Raw genomic sequence first — 20,407 nt, forward strand, 5'->3', positions numbered from 1 at the left:
GACGTCCTGAATAGCATCTGGACAGGTTGTATGCCTGGGGTGTTGGACAAGGTCCTGAATAGTACCTGGACAGGTCATATGCCTGGGGTGTTGGACAAGGTCCTGAATAGCACCTGGACAGGTCACATGTGCGGTTCATGTGAGGAGGAGGCTTCCTGAAGAGCACATGCTGGGGTGTTGGGAGGTTCTGAGAGTAGGACCGGATCCCTGAATAGCGCACAGTGACTGTGGTTCTGGATGGTCTATGTTGGGGAAGCAACCGTCCTTCGGTGGCTCTGGACTGACTGATGTGTGCCGGCCAGGCAAGTTGGTGAACCCCGTAAGGCAGCTTTCCAGGAGGAGTGGACTGCCAAGGAGTCAGCAGGTGGAGCAGGAGCTCCCATCAGGTACCTATACAGACTGTTGGTGCTTGTGATGTTCCATGAACTGTGTGGTCTCCCACCGTGACTGAACGGAGTGAGGTTCGGCGCGTTTAGAGACCGCGACCCAGTGTCATATGCGCTGTATGTGACTTGGGACATTGGTGAACTGTACGGCGTACAGACACCCATGGTAACTGGGCGAAGTGAGAGGTCCAGCATGTTTAGTGTCCGTGAGTCAAACCCGTAAATGAAGTGTTAAGACAAAGCTGAAAGTTAATATCACCAGTTGGTGCCTGTTGTGTTTGATGAAATGTATAATAGGAACTGTGCATAACCCGGTTTATGACACTTTAATAAACCGTATAGACTGTGTTTAAGTCAAAAATCGTGCCTGACTACGTTAATCCCGTGCCAAGCGAGTGTCCCCCAATAGACTTAGTGAGAGCAATCTTACACCTGCAAATGTCCACTCCCTCCCTTTATCACCTTGTATGTGGGGGTGGCTAATCAGTGTCTAGACATGTTTTCCTGTGGTGCAACAATGCGTTCACAAACGCAAGCAAACACATGTGCTTGCGAACGCATGCGTTCACATAGACAGCAATGCGTTTTTTGCCGCTTTTCTTCCGCTAACAACCGCATACATTTCTAGGCGGCAAATTGACACCTCTAAAATTACCACATGTAGCGTTTACCGCGCCAAGCCGCAGACGATGAAACGACGCATGCGTCGTCAAATGCGGCAAAACGCAACCGATCACAGACACATGCGTCCCTGTTAAATATAGGAATACACGACGCATGCGGATAATTGCGGAAGAAACGCTGCGTACACAACGGAAAATGTGAAACCAGCCTTATAAGTAATGAGACCTGCGTCCAGGCTGAAATGTCTGTCTGGACCTGGTCAACCTTTATCCTCGCTTGCCTACTCTGGCGCCATGGGGGTGACTCAGTAATGCTCCAGGTACAGCTTGCATTTAATGTGGTCTTGCTTTTAGTTCATTTAGGAGGCCTTTATGGCACAGCGAATATAAAAAACGTAGTGTAGGACTGCCCCAATATGAGAATGCTGTGAAGAGGCGGGGTGGCTCAAAGAATTGATCAATTGTTTGCTAAATGTCTCATTTTGAAAATACAGTTAGAAATTAATATGTGCATTTGCACTTTATGTATTGCGTCTTAACCTTAGGCTGCGCTGGCTTCCCCCCTCTTTTGCCCTGCGTCCAGGCTGTGTTACGATCCATGCTTAGACCACGAAATACCAATGTGTGAATACAGCTTTAGTATGATGCAGAAAAATGACTTAAAGCAGCTGCACACTGCTCCTCCCAATCATGTGTCGGCTGTAATGGGGTAATTATGAAATAATAATGGCGCAGTCAGGGAGCCATATAACTGGGACAGCAATGCACGGACTGGCCCAAATGTGGGCAGCGGTATAGAACTATATGACTCTGCCACGCTCAGGTCAGGAGAGCCGCCGGCCAGTTCAGTCATTGGGGACAATCTAGGTCCGATGTGTACGGCCATCTGACTGCGCCCTAAGTGTTACTTATCACTCCGAACCCTCAACTGTCAAGCAGTGGTGTACTTAGAAAGCTGGGGCCTCCTATGTGACCCTGACTGCCATTACACGGCCTATCAGGTTCCCACAATCACGTCGTGGACACCATATGGAAGTCACAGGTGGTCCTCCATGTCTAACCACTCAGCTGCCATGGTCCCTGCAGCACATAGCAGGTTATACTCCAGCAGAGCTAGCTCCAGGCCCAGCAGTTATTGGTGGGTGACTGCAGTGTAACACAGCCGGCACATGCCCAGTATGGCGCGTGCTTAGGGCAAGAGCTCACCACACACAAACCCTCCTGACTCTTGCAATGCGCATGTGCCAGCTGGGTGGGAAGTGGGCGACTGGCCCCGGGCTTTCCCTGCCCACTGGCCCTATAGCAGTCGCATGGCATGCTGCTGACTATGGCAATATGTCACTGGGCTGCGGCAGCGCCATTCCGTTGGTCTGTGCAACTGGGAACGAGATGACGTCTGGCCAGACACCTGACCACGGAGGCCACTGATTGGCTTTGATGTCAGGTGACATTACATCTGATTTCAGTGGAGACCACCGGAGAGGCACCGATTGTAAAAAGTCCTGGAAAAATCTAGGATCAAGAGCTGGACAATATGAAATTCTAGATTATTGGATGCTGAATTACAGGAATGTCCCTGCCTTTGCTATGACATTTAATGTTTTCTTTACAGTGTAACTTTCTACAAAATGAAATAAGAGATGATGTGTATACATATATAGTCCTGGCCATTGGGTCTCATCTCCACAGCTGATTGGCCGCTGCAGATCACATGTGTGCTGCTCTCTTGGCTGAGGGCTGCTGCGTGGATCCTGTTGTTATGGAGATGAGGGCAGCGTAACTACTTCCTGTAGGAGAACATCTACTGCTCATGCGCGGGTGTGAATGTCTGCTGTGTAGAGTCTTGGGGACGAGCTGAGGCAGGAGGTGAGGAGCTGATGGCTGTGCTGCTGTTATCTGCTGCGTGCTGCTGGGGCAGAGGGGAAACCCTGTCCACACACATCAGCTAGAAGTATACCTGTCTGTCCATGATCAGCGTCATCTAGGTGCTAGCATTATATGTGACATTACACCCAACTCTCCCAGACTCCTGAATGGCAGATACCCCACTCGTGCAGCAGCATTGCGTCCCCACTCTTTACACAGCTTTCTGTTTCTGGAAAAGTTCAATGACCTCTGCACAGCCCTGGTACACATTACATTACATTACCCTGTAGGTGCACAGCCCTGGTACACATAACATTACATTACCCTGTAGGTGCACAGCCCTGGTACACATTACATTACATTACCCTGTAGGTGCACAGCCCTGGTACACATAACATTACATTACCCTGTAGGTGCACAGCCCTGGTACACATTACATTACATTACCCTGTAGGTGCACAGCCCTGGTACACATAACATTACATTACCCTGTAGGTGCACAGCCCTGGTACACATTACATTACATTACCCTGTAGGTGCACAGCCCTGGTACACATAACATTACATTACCCTGTAGGTGCACAGCCCTGGTACACATAACATTACATTACCCTGTAGGTGCACAGCCCTGGTACACATTACATTACATTACCCTGTAGGTGCACAGCCCTGGTACACATTACATTACATTACCCTGTAGGTGCACAGCCCTGGTACACATTACATTACATTACCCTGTAGGTGCACAGCCCTGGTACACATTACATTACATTATCCTGTAGGTGCACAGCCCTGGTACACATTACATTACATTACCCTGTAGGTGCACAGCCCTGGTACACATAACATTACATTACCCTGTAGGTGCACAGCCCTGGTACACATTACATTACATTACCCTGTAGGCGCACAGCCCTGGTACACATTACATTACATTACCTTGTAGGTGCACAGCCCTGGTACACATAACATTACATTACCCTGTAGGTGCACAGCCCTGGTACACATTACATTACATTACCCTGTAGGTGCACAGCCCTGGTACACATTACATTACATTACCCTGTAGGTGCACAGCCCTGGTACACATAACATTACATTACCCTGTAGGTACACAGCCCTGGTACACATTACATTACATTACCCTGTAGGTGCACAGCCCTGGTACACATAACATTACATTACCCTGTAGGTGCACAGCCCTGGTACACATTACATTACATTACCCTGTAGGTGCACAGCCCTGGTACACATTACATTACATTACCTTGTAGGTGCACAGCCCTGGTACACATTACATTACATTACCCTGTAGGTGCACAGCCCTGGTACACATTACATTACATTACCCTGTAGGTGCACAGCCCTGGTACACATTACATTACATTACCCTGTAGGTGCACAGCCCTGGTACACACTACATTACATTACCCTGTAGGTGCACAGCCCTGGTACACATAACATTACATTACCCTGTAGGTGCACAGCCCTGGTACACATTACATTACATTACCCTGTAGGTGCACAGCCCTGGTACACATAACATTACATTACCCTGTAGGTGCACAGCCCTGGTACACATTACATTACATTACCCTGTAGGTGCACAGCCCTGGTACACATTACATTACATTACCCTGTAGGTGCACAGCCCTGGTACACATTACATTACATTACCCTGTAGGTGCACAGCCCTGGTACACATTACATTACATTACCCTGTAGGTGCACAGCCCTGGTACACATAACATTACATTACCCTGTAGGTGCACAGCCCTGGTACACATTACATTACCCTGTAGGTGCACAGCCCTGGTACACATAACATTACATTACCCTGTAGGTGCACAGCCCTGATACACATAACATTACATTACCCTGTAGGTGCACAGCCCTGGTACACATTACATTACCCTGTAGGTGCACAGCCCTGGTACACATAACATTACATTACCCTGTAGGTGCACAGCCCTGGTACACATTACATTACATTACCCTGTAGGTGCACAGCCCTGGTACACATTACATTACATTACCCTGTAGGTGCACAGCCCTGGTACACATTACATTACATTACCTTGTAGGTGCACAGCCCTGGTACACATTACATTACATTACCCTGTAGGTGCACAGCCCTGGTACACATAACATTACATTACCCTGTAGGTGCACAGCCCTGGTACACATTACATTACCCTGTAGGTGCACAGCCCTGGTACACATTACATTACCCTATAGGTGCACAGCCCTGGTACACATTACATTACATTACCCTGTAGGTGCACAGCCCTGGTACACATTACATTACATTACCCTGTAGGTGCACAGCCCTGGTACACATAACATTACATTACCCTGTAGGTGCACAGCCCTGGTACACATTACATTACATTACCCTGTAGGTGCACAGAACTGGTACACATTACATTACCCTGTAGGTGCACAGCCCTGGTACACATTACATTACCCTGTAGGTGCACAGCCCTGGTACACATAACATTACATTACCCTGTAGGTGCACAGCCCTGGTACACATAACATTACATTACCCTGTAGGTGCACAGCCCTGGTACACATAACATTACATTACCCTGTAGGTGCACAGCCCTGGTACACATAACATTACATTACCCTGTAGGTGCACAGCCCTGGTACACATAACATTACATTACCCTGTAGGTGCACAGCCCTAGTACACATAACATTACATTACCCTGTAGGTGCACAGCCCTGGTACACATAACATTACCCTGTAGGTGCACAGCCCTGGTACACATTACATTACCCTGTAGGTGCACAGGCCCTGGTACACATAACATTACATTACCCTGTAGGTAGCAGGAACACATGGGCTACTTGCACAGTGAACAAGTCTGTAGGAGCATGCTCACACACCACCAAGAAACTTGAAGAAACAAAAGAGACTTGTTCACTGTGCGAGTAGCCCATGTGTTCCTGTTTCCATAATTGTTCTCTTGTGTCTACAAGACTGGGGAGTTACCCACCACTCCTCTTGGGCTATCTGCACAAAAGCTGTTCCACTCAGCATGTCCACATGGACTTTTCCTCCCTGAACCCTGTTCACATAGGTAATATACAGATGATCAGGTTTTTAAATACATCAGATAGGGATTGCATACATCAGTTAGGACTGCTCTGATATGGGTATACCTTGACGTTTGGTGGAGCAGCTTAGTATACATTTTTTGCAAAAAACGTATCAACCAAATACCCTGTTTTTTACATCTTTTTACTACCACTTGCGAATTACTGTGATTTTTTGAAACTGAGTGTTTTTGGTTCTACTATGCTCTTTTGTATCTTCAAATTACCCTGTAGGTGCACAGCCCTGGTACACATTACATTACATTACCCTGTAGGTGCACAGCCCTGGTACACATAACATTACATTACCCTGTAGGTGCACAGCCCTGGTACACATAACATTACATTACCCTGTAGGTGCACAGCCCTGGTACACATAACATTACATTACCCTGTAGGTGCACAGCCCTGGTACACATTACATTACATTACCCTGTAGGTGCACAGCCCTGGTACACATAACATTACATTACCCTGTAGGTGCACAGCCCTGGTACACATTACATTTCATTACCCTGTAGGTGCACAGCCCTGGTACACATAACATTACATTACCCTGTAGGTGCACAGCCCTGGTACACATAACATTACATTACCCTGTAGGTGCACAGCCCTGGTACACATAACATTACATTACCCTGTAGGTGCACAGCTCTGGTACACATTACATTACATTACCCTGTAGGTGCACAGCCCTGGTACACATTACATTACATTACCCTGTAGGTGCACAGCCCTGGTACACATAGCATTACATTACCCTGTAGGTGCACAGCCCTGGTACACATAACATTACATTACCCTGTAGGTGCACAGCCCTGGTACACATTACATTACATTACCCTGTAGGTGCACAGCCCTGGTACACATTACATTACATTACCCTGTAGGGGCACAGCCCTGGTACACATAACATTACATTACCCTGTAGGTGCACAGCCCTGGTACACATTACATTACATTACCCTGTAGGTGCACAGCCCTGGTACACATAACATTACATTACCCTGTAGGTGCACAGCCCTGGTACACATTACATTACATTACCCTGTAGGTGCACAGCCCTGGTACACATTACATTACATTACCCTGTAGGTGCACAGCCCTGGTACACATAACATTACATTACCCTGTAGGTGCACAGCCCTGGTACACATAACATTACATTACCCTGTAGGTGCACAGCCCTGGTACACATTACATTACATTACCCTGTAGGTGCACAGCCCTGGTACACATTACATTACATTACCCTGTAGGTGCACAGCCCTGGTACACATTACATTACATTACATTACCCTGTAGGTGCACAGCCCTGGTACACATTACATTACATTATCCTGTAGGTGCACAGCCCTGGTACACATTACATTACATTACCCTGTAGGTGCACAGCCCTGGTACACATAACATTACATTACCCTGTAGGTGCACAGCCCTGGTACACATTACATTACATTACCCTGTAGGTGCACAGCCCTGGTACACATTACATTACATTACCTTGTAGGTGCACAGCCCTGGTACACATAACATTACATTACCCTGTAGGTGCACAGCCCTGGTACACATTACATTACATTACCCTGTAGGTGCACAGCCCTGGTACACATTACATTACCCTGTAGGTGCACAGCCCTGGTACACATAACATTACATTACCCTGTAGGTGCACAGCCCTGGTACACATAACATTACATTACCCTGTAGGTGCACAGCCCTGGTACACATAACATTACATTATCCTGTAGGTGCACAGCCCTGGTACACATTACATTACATTACCCTGTAGGTGCACAGCCCTGGTACACATTACATTACATTACCTTGTAGGTGCACAGCCCTGGTACACATTACATTACATTACCCTGTAGGTGCACAGCCCTGGTACACATTACATTACATTACCCTGTAGGTGCACAGCCCTGGTACACATTACATTACATTACCCTGTAGGTGCACAGCCCTGGTACACATTACATTACCCTGTAGGTGCACAGCCCTGGTACACATAACATTACATTACCCTGTAGGTGCACAGCCCTGATACACATAACATTACATTACCCTGTAGGTGCACAGCCCTGGTACACATTACATTACCCTGTAGGTGCACAGCCCTGGTACACATTACATTACATTACCCTGTAGGTGCACAGCCCTGGTACACATTACATTACATTACCCTGTAGGTGCACAGCCCTGGTACACATTACATTACATTACCCTGTAGGTGCACAGCCCTGGTACACATTACATTACATTACCTTGTAGGTGCACAGCCCTGGTACACAGTACATTACATTACCCTGTAGGTGCACAGCCCTGGTACACATAACATTACATTACCCTGTAGGTGCACAGCCCTGGTACACATTACATTACCCTGTAGGTGCACAGCCCTGGTACACATTACATTACCCTATAGGTGCACAGCCCTGGTACACATTACATTACATTACCCTGTAGGTGCACAGCCCTGGTACACATTACATTACATTACCCTGTAGGTGCACAGCCCTGGTACACATAACATTACATTACCCTGTAGGTGCACAGCCCTGGTACACATTACATTACATTACCCTGTAGGTGCACAGAACTGGTACACATTACATTGCCCTGTAGGTGCACAGCCCTGGTACACATTACATTACCCTGTAGGTGCACAGCCCTGGTACACATAACATTACATTACCCTGTAGGTGCACAGCCCTGGTACACATAACATTACATTACCCTGTAGGTGCACAGCCCTGGTACACATAACATTACATTACCCTGTAGGTGCACAGCCCTGGTACACATAACATTACATTACCCTGTAGGTGCACAGCCCTGGTACACATAACATTACATTACCCTGTAGGTGCACAGCCCTAGTACACATAACATTACATTACCCTGTAGGTGCACAGCCCTGGTACACATAACATTACCCTGTAGGTGCACAGCCCTGGTACACATTACATTACCCTGTAGGTGCACAGGCCCTGGTACACATAACATTACATTACCCTGTAGGTAGCAGGAACACATGGGCTACTTGCACAGTGAACAAGTCTGTAGGAGCATGCTCACACACCACCAAGAAACTTGAAGAAACAAAAGAGACTTGTTCACTGTGCGAGTAGCCCATGTGTTCCTGTTTCCATAATTGTTCTCTTGTGTCTACAAGACTGGGGAGTTACCCACCACTCCTCTTGGGCTATCTGCACAAAAGCTGTTCCACTCAGCATGTCCACATGGACTTTTCCTCCCTGAACCCTGTTCACATAGGTAATATACAGATGATCAGGTTTTTAAATACATCAGATAGGGATTGCATACATCAGTTAGGACTGCTCTGATATGGGTATACCTTGACGTTTGGTGGAGCAGCTTAGTATACATTTTTTGCAAAAAACGTATCAACCAAATACCCTGTTTTTTACATCTTTTTACTAGCACTTGCGAATTACTGTGATTTTTTGAAACTGAGTGTTTTTGGTTCTACTATGCTCTTTTGTATCTTCAAATTACCCTGTAGGTGCACAGCCCTGGTACACATTACATTACATTACCCTGTAGGTGCACAGCCCTGGTACACATAACATTACATTACCCTGTAGGTGCACAGCCCTGGTACACATAACATTACATTACCCTGTAGGTGCACAGCCCTGGTACACATAACATTACATTACCCTGTAGGTGCACAGCCCTGGTACACATAACATTACATTACCCTGTAGGTGCACAGCCCTGGTACACACAACATTACATTACCCTGTAGGTGCACAGCTCTGGTACACATTACATTACATTACATTACCCTGTAGGTGCACAGCCCTGGTACACATTACATTACATTACCCTGTAGGTGCACAGCCCTGGTACACATAACATTACATTAGCCTGTAGGTGCACAGCCCTGGTACACATTACATTACCCTGTAGGTGCACAGCCCTGGTACACATTACATTACATTACCCTGTAGGGGCACAGCCCTGGTACACATAACATTACATTACCCTGTAGGTGCACAGCCCTGGTACACATTACATTACATTACCCTGTAGGTGCACAGCCCTGGTACACATTACATTACATTACCCTGTAGGTGCACAGGCCCTGGTACACATAACATTACCCTGTAGCTGCACAGCCCTGGTACACATAACATTACATTACCCTGTAGGTGCACAGCCCTGGTACACATAACATTACATTACATTACCCTGTAGGTGCACAGCCCTGGTACACATTACATTACCCTGTAGGTGCACAGGCCCTGGTACCCATGACCCTGTAGGTGCACTGTGCATTGCTGGGATTCGCCAGTTTCTGACCCAGGACCAGAGGGTATGTATGAGCCAGTGGGCGTGGCCTCGCTCCTCACATTTGTGTTTATTGAGGCCACGCCCAGTCTAATGACTCAGCCATCCGGTGGTTGTGGCCGACTAGACGGCGCAGCCTCATTCCATGTAAGTGTATTAAAGAGAACCTGTCACACTCAAAATCGAAGGTGAGCTAAGCCCAGCAGCATCAGGGGCTTATCTACAGCATTCTGTAATGCTGTAGATAAGTCCCCGATGTATCCTGAAAGGTGAGAAAAAGAGGTTAGATTATACTCACCCAGGGGCGGTCCTGGTCCAGTTCTGGTCCGATGGGCGTCGCGGTCCGGGGCCTCCTATCTTCATAGGATGACGTCCTCTTCTTGTCTTCACGCTGCTACTCCGGCGCAGGCGTACTTTGTCTTCCCTGTTGAGGGCAGAGCAAAGTACTGCAGCGCGCAGGTGCCGGAAAGGTCAGAGAGGCCCAGCGCCTGTGCACTGCAGTACTTTGCTCTGCCCTCAACAGGGAAGACAAAGTACACCTGCGCCGCAGCCGCAGCTTGAAGACAAGAAGAGGACGTCATCGTATGAAGATGGGAGGCACCGGACCCCGACCGCGACACCCATCGGACCGCCACTGGGTGAGTATAATCTAACCTCTTTTCTCATCTTTCAGGATACATCGGGGCTTATCTACAGCTTTACAGAATGCCGTAAATAAGCCCCTGATGCCGCTGAGCTTGGCTCACCTTCGATTTTGGGGGTGACAGGTTCCCTTTAAAGGGAGGCAGCGCCCACTTGCTGGGGGTATCTATAACTCATACATCCCCCCTGGTCCCAGGTCTGAACTGAGTGAATCCCTGCACTGTGCAGTTCGTGCGCTGGGGGTATTCATAAGTCTGCACTCACGCAGAGTGACTGTAGACTTACAGATTTGTTTAGAACATAAAAAGAAAAATAAGCACATAAGAACCAAAAATAACCAAAAAGTCACTTTATTGGAAAATATTAAAAAGTATCCATAACATTATTGTGGGAATAATCAGACAGTGAGGACCACGAAAGCAAGTGGAACTGCATGCAAGAGGCAATATGGTAATTAAATAATACAAGAAGCCCACTCCAATCCGCAAGTATACATATGTATTGCAGGTAAATACCAAACCACTATAATGAAAGATAAAGCCACTGGTGAATTCACCAGTGAATAGTGAAAAGAGAGAGGGGCAGAGAAAACATATTGATAGTAATTGATTACCTCAGACCTGCGGTGCCACGGCCCCTACGCGCGTTTCGCCTTGTGTGCCTTCTTCTGGGGGAGTCTTACAGATTTGGTCCAGACAACCCTTTAAAGGCTCTTCGTATGATGAGCATTTGGTGACTTTTTTTTTTTCCACTGCGTATTTTTGAAAAATGTAAGTAACCTATTTTAATTAATGCAGTAATAATTAGTGCAATAAATACACAACCTCAAAAACTCATCTAAAGCTCTTCATGGGAATGTAGCCTAACGAGGACAAATGTTGCCAGAGAAAAGGTGTAACTATAAAAATAACAATGCACGCACCGTTACAAGCATCCTCCTGGATGACCTGGTCTGAAAAGATAAGTATAGTAAAACATTTATCGTGTGCAGCTGGTGTATCTCTTAGGGTATGTGCACACTTTGTGGATTTGGCTGCTGATCCACAGCGGATTTGACGTTGTGGATTCGCAGCAGTTTTCCATGTGGTGTACAGTACCATGTAAACCTTTGGAAAACCAAATACGCAGTGCACATGCTGCGGAAAATACAGCGCGGAAACGCAGCGGTTTATTTTCCGCAGCATGTCAATTCTTTGTGCGAATTCCGCAGCGTTTTACATCTGCTCCATTATAGGAATCCGCAGGTGTAAAACCGCAGGTGGGATCCGCACAAAAACCGCAGGTTGGAATCTGCGCGGAAAAATCCACACACGAATCCGCAACGTGTGCACATACCCCTAGGGTTTGGTGCAGTACACAACCTGTAGCCAGGTGATGCCATTGCCGCTGTTTAATGATATGAGCTGCTGTGCTTTTCAAATTCCAGATAACACATTTGAATTGTAAAATTTCATTAATTCTTTTTTTTACCCTAAAGGAAATCTACCTCCCTCCCCTCCCAAGTTGTAGAAATTCCCATGAGCTTATATTATTATTATTATTATTATTATTATTATTATTGCTACATTTATTCCATGGTGCTTTACATGTGAGAAGGAGTATACATAATAAAACAGGTACAATAATCTTGAACAATACAAGTCACAACTGGTACAGGAGGAGAGAGGACCCTGCCCGCGAGGGCTCACAATCTACAAGGGATGGGTGAGAATACAGTAGGTGAGGGTAGAGCTGGTCATGCAGCGGTTTGGTCGATCAGTGGTTACTGCAGGTTGTAGGCTTGTCGGAAGAGGTGGGTCTTCAGGTTCTTTTTTGAAGGTTTCGATGGTAGGTGAGAGTCTGATGTGTTGTGGTAGAGGGTTCCAGAGTAGGGGTGATGCGCGAGAGAAATCTTGTATGCGATTGTGGGAAGAGGAGATAAGAGGGGAGTAGAGAAGGAGATCTTGTGAGGATCGGAGGTTGCGTGCAGGAAAGTACCGGGAGACGAGGTCACAGATGTATGGAGGAGACAGGTTGTGGATGGCTTTGTATCTTTGTATGTCATGGTTAGGGTTTTGTACTGGAGTCTCTGGGTAATGGGGAGCCAGTGAAGGGATTGACAGAGGGGAGAGGCCGGGGAATAGCGGGGGGACAGGTGGATTTGTCGGGCAGCAGAGTTTAGAATAGATTGGAGGGGTGCGAGAGTGTTCGAGGGGAGGCCACAGAGCAAGAGGTTACAGTAGTCGTGGCGGGAGATGATGAGGGCATGGACTAGGGCTTTTGCAGATTCTTGGTTGAGTAATGTACGGATCCGTGAAATATTTTTGAGTTGAAGGCGGCAGGAAGTGGAAAGGGCTTGGATATGCGGTTTGAAGGAGAGATCAGCGTCAAGGATTACCCCGAGACAGCGAGCTTGTGGGACTGGGGAGAGTGGGCAGCCATTTACTGTAATGGATAAATTCATTGGGGGGTCGTGTGAGATGGGGAAAAGACGATGAATTCTGTTTTGTCCATGTTAAGTTTTAGAAATCTAGCGGAGAAGTAGGATGAAATAGTGGACAGACATTGAGGGATTCTGGTTAGTAGGGAGGTGATATCTCGTCCAGAGATGTAGATCTGCGTGTCATCAGCATAGAGATGATACTGAAAGCCATGAGATTCTATGAGCTGTCCCAGGCCAAAAGTGTAAATGGAGAAGAGCAGGGGCCCTAGGACTGAACCTTGCGGGACTCCGACAGATAGGGGGCGAGGTGAGGAGGTGGTATGTGAGTGGGAGACGCTGAATGTCCGGTCTGTTAGGTACGACAAAATCCAGGATAGGGCCAAGTCTGTGAAGCCAAGGGATGAGAGGGTCCGCAGCAACAGGGAATGGTCCACTGTGTCAAAGGCAGAGGACAGGTCCAGGAGGAGGACAGAGTAGTGTCACTTGCTCTTGGTGGTTAAGAGGTCATTGATGACCTTAGTTAGGGCAGTTTCAGTGGAGTGGTGTGACCGGAAGCCAGATTGTAAGCGGTCAAAGAGGGAGCAAGAAGAGAGAATGGAGGACAGTTCAAGATGGACGTGTCCCAGTAGTTTTGAGGTATATATATATATATATATATATATATATATATATATATATATATATATATATATATATATATATATATATATATATATATAATATAATATATGTAATTTGCAATAAATTTGCATAACATGTTAATAAATGCTATTTTTATGTGTTGTCTAGCAGAAGATTGCACTGTAAAATATCACGTGATCTCACTCTGAAGCCCCAGATTAAGGGTACGTTCACATGCAAACATTGTTTTGGTGCTATGTGCTAGTTTACAGGGAATATTTTTCATACACACCTTAGGTCCATGTAAAAAAAAAAAAAATTGCAGCATTTTCTAGTCTGGCCCGATTTCCAGTCCTGACTAGTGCATGTAGATAGCATAGAGCTGAACACAGATCATGGTCCCAATTTGCAGACATGATGGATCCAATACATTTGCGGACTGTGAACATGGCCTGTGAGTCAGTCCTCCCTGCGTCTTGCTGCACGCCTCTCACACTCTGCACTTTGTTCTGCACAATAGTCGGACAATTTGGTTTAACAATCATATGGGTCTGGTCTCATCGTGACTGACGGATGTGAGATTGCAGCATTAATCTGGGGCTCCGCGGTGATATATCGCATGTACGGGAAATTTTTGCAATGCAGTCTTGTGCTGGGTAACACCATACAATTGTATCTGTTAGCTACACAGCAAAGTGCATGTATAAAAGAAATGCAAATGTATGGAATTTAAAGTATGGATTTTGTTTTTTATAGTAAAAAAAAATATCCTAATGGAGTTGTGAAATTACATAATCTTAAACCCTTGTCCAGAATTATAAAGACATAGCTGATTATCTTCAGAATGTTTATTCGCTTTGATGGAGCTGAGCTACAGCCTGTAGAACAGGTAACAAGGTAGTTTTTTGAAGAAAGCAAATATACGGTACTTTCCTAATCCTGGAAATCCCCTTACAGCGCCACTCCGGCATTTTTTGTTTTGTTTATTTTAGCACTGGAGCAGTGCTAGTAACACAAGATCTCTGCAACTAGTATTATACTTGCCACCTGCCATCTTCATCTCTTCCCGTCGCCCCTCCTGTCCTACCTGCCATCTTGTGACCGCAAATTCCGACTGCCCAAAAGTCAGACGGTAACGGTCACAAGCTCAGTGTGAGTCTATGGGAGCCTTGTTCTGGTCTCATTCGTAGACTTGCATTGAAAAGAGACCTAGAGTTCGCCCGGCAAATAACGGTGTGATCTGGCAGGACACAACCTGTCGAAGAGCAGCCCTGAAAGAAGGGGAAGACGGCGAGTAGTAAGTAAAAAAACGAATTGTAGGGACTTTACATTAGAAGCACCACTCCAGCACTGCAATAAAATAAAGAAAACGCTGGAGTGGTGCTTAGTGTTGAGCGATACCTTCCGATATCGGAAAGTATCGGATAGGATCGGCCGATATTCAAAAAATATCGGATATCGCCGATACCGATACCCGATCCCAATGCAAGTCAATGGGACCAAAATATCGGAATTAAAATAAACCCTTTCTTTCCTTGTAGGCTCATTCTACATGAAGGAAAACAACTAAGAATAATGCAGGATGTATTTGGGGAGGTGGCGGAGACATTAAAGTCATAGAGGTTTAGCCCAATCAAATAGAATAGCATGTTTTTTGTTTGTTTTTAAAGACGTTCGGAGTGACAAAGATATTGACTATGTAAATTTTTTTTTTATTTTGTCAGATATTGATGTTTCACTATTCCACGCCCTTCCCCTTCTTTTTTTTTTACTTTCCCCACACTTTCATCTTCATCATCATCAGCATCTTTGACATCAACTTCTTCTTCACCTTATTCATCTTCTTCTTCATCCTTTACCTTTTTTTTTTTTTTATTACATTCTTCATATTCATTTTATTCAACTATTATTATTCTTCCTATTCTACATATTCATTTTATTCAACTGTTATTATTCTTCCTATTCTACTTCTTCATCATATTCTCATTTGTGACAGGCATTCCCGTAGTTGTTATCTATAAAAGTTGGAAGATTACACCTTCCGTTCTGCCAGTCACAAGTTACATTTGTCCGCGTTCAGTTTGGCCTGCAGCATCAGGCTTTATCCAGGGGCACCACGAGGAGGAACGGACTCACCCCCATACACTGCTTAGTCTTCTTCTGCATATAATTTAGATAATATCTTTTGCTCTGATATTAAGTGTTATGCTTAATGTTCTTCTGCTCTTTGTTCTGCAGCCTCTTGTTCTTCTGCTTCTCGGTCTTCCATGTCGTCGTCTCCAGGGTCGTCGTCTCCAGTGTCGTCGTCTCCGCCGTCGTCGTCTCCGCCGTCGTCGTCATCGGGGTGGTCTTCCGGGTCGTCGACGTTAGGGTCTTCAACTTGGAAATGTAGCAGAAGGTACAAGAAGGCTGAGAAAATGCCAAGAACCAGATGATGGAACTGGAACTCGGATGGCTACCCGAAGGTTCAAGAGCCTATGGAACTACCGAGGACCAGCTGACGTTACTGGAACCCGGTTACTAAGCAGGAGGTACCCGTGCTAAAAAGCACTACCAAGGACCGCCTGACGTTGGCGGAACTCGGATACCCAGAAGGAGGCACCTAAGCCAAAGGCTCTGCCCGGAACCAGCTGACGGTACTGGAACCAGGATGGGGAGCAGAAGGTACAAGAGCAAAAGACACAGCCGAGAACCAGCTGACGGTACTGGAACCCGGATGGGTAGCCGAAGGTCCAAGAGCCAATGGAACTACCGAGGACCAGCTGACGTTACTGGAACCCGGTTACTAAGCAGGAGGTACCCGTGCTAAAAAGCACTACCAAGGACCACCTGACGTTGGTGGAACTTGGATACCCAGAAGGAGGCACCTAAGCCAAAGGCTCTGCCCGGAACCAGCTGACGGTACTGGAACCAGGATGGGGAGCAGAAGGTACAAGAGCAAAAGACACTGCCGAGAACCAGCTGACGGTGCTGGAACCAGGTGGTGGACCCGAAGGCCCACAGGAGAGGAGAGAACAGCTAGGCCGCGAGGCAGCCGCAGTTACCGAACCCCAACAGTCCTACAGGGGGAGCTGGGCCTACTGGCACTACAGAACCAGCCTTGACTACCAATTCATGCAGCCCACATAGGAAGCTCCTAAACTGGAGGCACCCTGGAGTTGGCTAACCCGACTGCAACACGACGGGGCAAGCATACAGGTCCTTCTCAAAAAATTAGCATATAGTGTTAAATTTCATTATTTACCATAATGTAATGATTACAATTAAACTTTCATATACTATAGATTCATTATCCACCAACTGAAATTTGTCAGGTCTTTTATTGTTTTAATACTGATGATTTTGGCATACAACTCCTGATAACCCAAAAAACCTGTCTCAATAAATTAGCATATCAAGAAAAGGTTCTCTAAACGACCTATTACCCTAATCTTCTGAATCAACTAATTAACTCTAAACACATGCAAAAGATACCTGAGGCTTTTATAAACTCCCTGCCTGGTTCATTACTCAAAACCCCCATCATGGGTAAGACTAGCGACCTGACAGATGTCAAGAAGGCCATCATTGACACCCTCAAGCAAGAGGGTAAGACCCAGAAAGAAATTTCTCAACAAATAGGCTGTTCCCAGAGTGCTGTATCAAGGCACCTCAATGGTAAGTCTGTTGGAAGGAAACAATGTGGCAGAAAACGCTGTACAACGAGAAGAGGAGACCGGACCCTGAGGAAGATTGTGGAGAAGGACCGATTCCAGACCTTGGGGAACCTGAGGAAGCAGTGGACTGAGTCTGGTGTGGAAACATCCAGAACCACCGTGCACAGGCGTGTGCAGGAAATGGGCTACAGGTGCCGCATTCCCCAGGTAAAGCCACTTTTGAGCTACAGAGAAGCAGCACTGGACTGTTGCTAAGTGGTCCCAAGTACTTTTTTCTGATGAAAGCAAATTTTGCATGTCATTCGGAAATCAAGGTGCCAGAGTCTGGAGGAAGACTGGGGAGAAGGAAATGCCAAAATGCCTGAAGTCCAGTGTCAAGTACCCACAGTCAGTGATGGTGTGGGGTGCCATGTCAGCTGCTGGTGTTGGTCCACTGTGTTTCATCAAGGGCAGGGTCAATGCAGCTAGCTATCAGGAGATTTTGGAGCACTTCATGCTTCCATCGGCTGAAATGCTTTATGGAGATGAAGATTTCATTTTTCAGCACGACCTGGCACCTGCTCACAGTGCCAAAACCACTGGTAAATGGTTTACTGACCATGGTATTACTGTGCTCAATTGGCCTGCCAACTCTCCTGACCTGAACCCCATAGAGAATCTGTGGGATATTGTGAAGAGAAAGTTGAGAGACGCAAGACCCAACACTCTGGATGAGCTTAAGGCCGCTATTGAAGCATCCTGGGCCTCCATAACATCTCAGCAGTGTCACAGGCTGATTGCCTCCATGCCACGCCGCATTGAAGCAGTCATTTCTGCCAAAGGATTCCCGACCAAGTATTGAGTGCATAACTGAACATTATTATTTGTTGGTTTTTTTGTTTGTTATTAAAAAACACTTTTATTTGATTGGATGGGTGAAATATGCTAATTTATTGAGACAGGTTTTTTGGGTTATCAGGAGTTGTATGCCAAAATCATCAGTATTAAAACAATAAAAGACCTGACAAATTTCAGTTGGTGGATAATGAATCTATAATATATAGTGAAGTTTAATTGTAATCATTACATTATGGTAAATAATGAAATTTAACACTATATGCTAATTTTTTGAGAAGGACCTGTAGGTGTCTCAGTGAGTTTGACAGTACCCGGAAACAGCTGACGGTGCTGGAACCAGGCTGGGCACGAGGGAGTACCCGTGACAAAAACACTGCCGAGAACCAGCTGGCGGTGCTGGAACCCGGATGCGTTGCCCCAGTGTGCAAGAGCCAATGGCACGACCGAGGACCAGCTGACGGTGCTGGAACCCGGTTACTAAGCTGTAGGTGCCCGCGCTTAAAAGCACTACCAAGGACCGCCTGACGTTGGCGGAACTCGGATACCCAGGAGGAGGCATCTAAGCCAAAGGCTCAGCCCGGAACCAGCTGACGGTGCTGGAACCAGGTGGTGGACCCGAAGGCCCACAGGAGAGGAGAGAACAGCTAGGCCGCGAGGCAGCCGCAGTTACCGAACCCCAACAGTCCTACAGGGGAAGCTGGGCCTACTGGCACTACAGAACTAGCCTTGACTACCAATTCATGCAGCCCACATAGGAAGCTCCTAAACTGGAGGCACCCTGGAGTTGGCTAACCCGACCGCAACACGACGGGGCAAGCATAGGTGTCTCAGTGAGTTTGACAGTACCCGGAAACAGCTGACGGTGCTGGCACCAGGCTGGGCACGAGGGAGTACCCGTGACAAAAACACTGCCGAGAACCAGCTGGCGGTGCTGGAACCCAGATGCGTTGCCCTAGTGTGCAAGAGCCAATGGCACGACCGAGGACCAGCTGACGGTGCTGGAACCCGGTTACTAAGCTGTAGGTGCCCGCGCTTAAAAGCACTACCAAGGACCGCCTGGCGTTGGCGGAACTCGGATACCCAGGATGAGGCACCTAAGCCAAAGGCTCGGCCCGGAACCAGCTGACGGTGCTGGAACCAGGTGGTGGACCCGAAGGCCCACAGGAGAGGAGAGAACAGCTAGGCCGCGAGGCAGCCGCAGTTACCGAACCCCAACAGTCCTACAGGGGGAGCTGGGCCTACTGGCACTACAGAACTAGCCTTGACTACCAATTCATGCAGCCCACATAGGAAGCTCCTAAACTGGAGGCACCCTGGAGTTGGCTAACCCGACCGCAACACGACGGGGCAAGCATAGGTGTCTCAGTGAGTTTGACAGTACCCGGAAACAGCTGACGGTGCTGGCACCAGGCTGGGCACGAGGGAGTACCCGTGACAAAAACACTGCCGAGAACCAGCTGGCGGTGCTGGAACCCAGATGCGTTGCCCTAGTGTGCAAGAGCCAATGGCACGACCGAGGACCAGCTGACGGTGCTGGAACCCGGTTACTAAGCTGTAGGTGCCTGCGCTTAAAAGCACTACCAAGGACCGCCTGGCGTTGGCGGAACTCGGATACCCAGGATGAGGCACCTAAGCCAAAGGCTCGGCCCGGAACCAGCTGACGGTGCTGGAACCAGGTGGTGGACCCGAAGGCCCACAGGAGAGGAGAGAACAGCTAGGCCGCGAGGCAGCCGCAGTTACCGAACCCCAACAGTCCTACAGGGGGAGCTGGGCCTACTGGCACTACAGAACCAGCCTTGACTACCAATTCATGCAGCCCACATAGGAAGCTCCTAAACTGGAGGCACCCTGGAGTTGGCTAACCCGACCGCAACACGACGGGGCAAGCATAGGCGTCTCAGCGAGCTTGACACAACCCGGAAACAGCTG

At 47.2% G+C, this 20,407-nt stretch overlaps 1 protein-coding gene across 2 annotated transcripts in view; it reads left to right on the forward strand.

The window, feature by feature from the left end:
* The first annotated feature begins 2,800 nt into the window (after positions 1-2,800).
* The window catches only part of CCDC160 (coiled-coil domain containing 160), a 38,903-nt gene continuing 21,296 nt past the window's right edge, over positions 2,801-20,407 (forward strand). The window contains exon 1 of one of the 2 annotated variants that reach the window (XM_069746960.1): positions 2,801-2,875. The gene's annotated coding sequence lies outside the window, so the exon portion shown is untranslated. Of the gene's footprint in view, positions 2,876-14,167; positions 14,210-20,407 lie in introns of those variants that run through there. The other variant, XM_069746961.1, reaches the window with a different exon arrangement.

Source organism: Ranitomeya imitator, chromosome 2 (assembly GCF_032444005.1).
Source record: "Ranitomeya imitator isolate aRanImi1 chromosome 2, aRanImi1.pri, whole genome shotgun sequence".
Classification (NCBI taxonomy): Eukaryota; Metazoa; Chordata; class Amphibia; order Anura; family Dendrobatidae; genus Ranitomeya; species Ranitomeya imitator.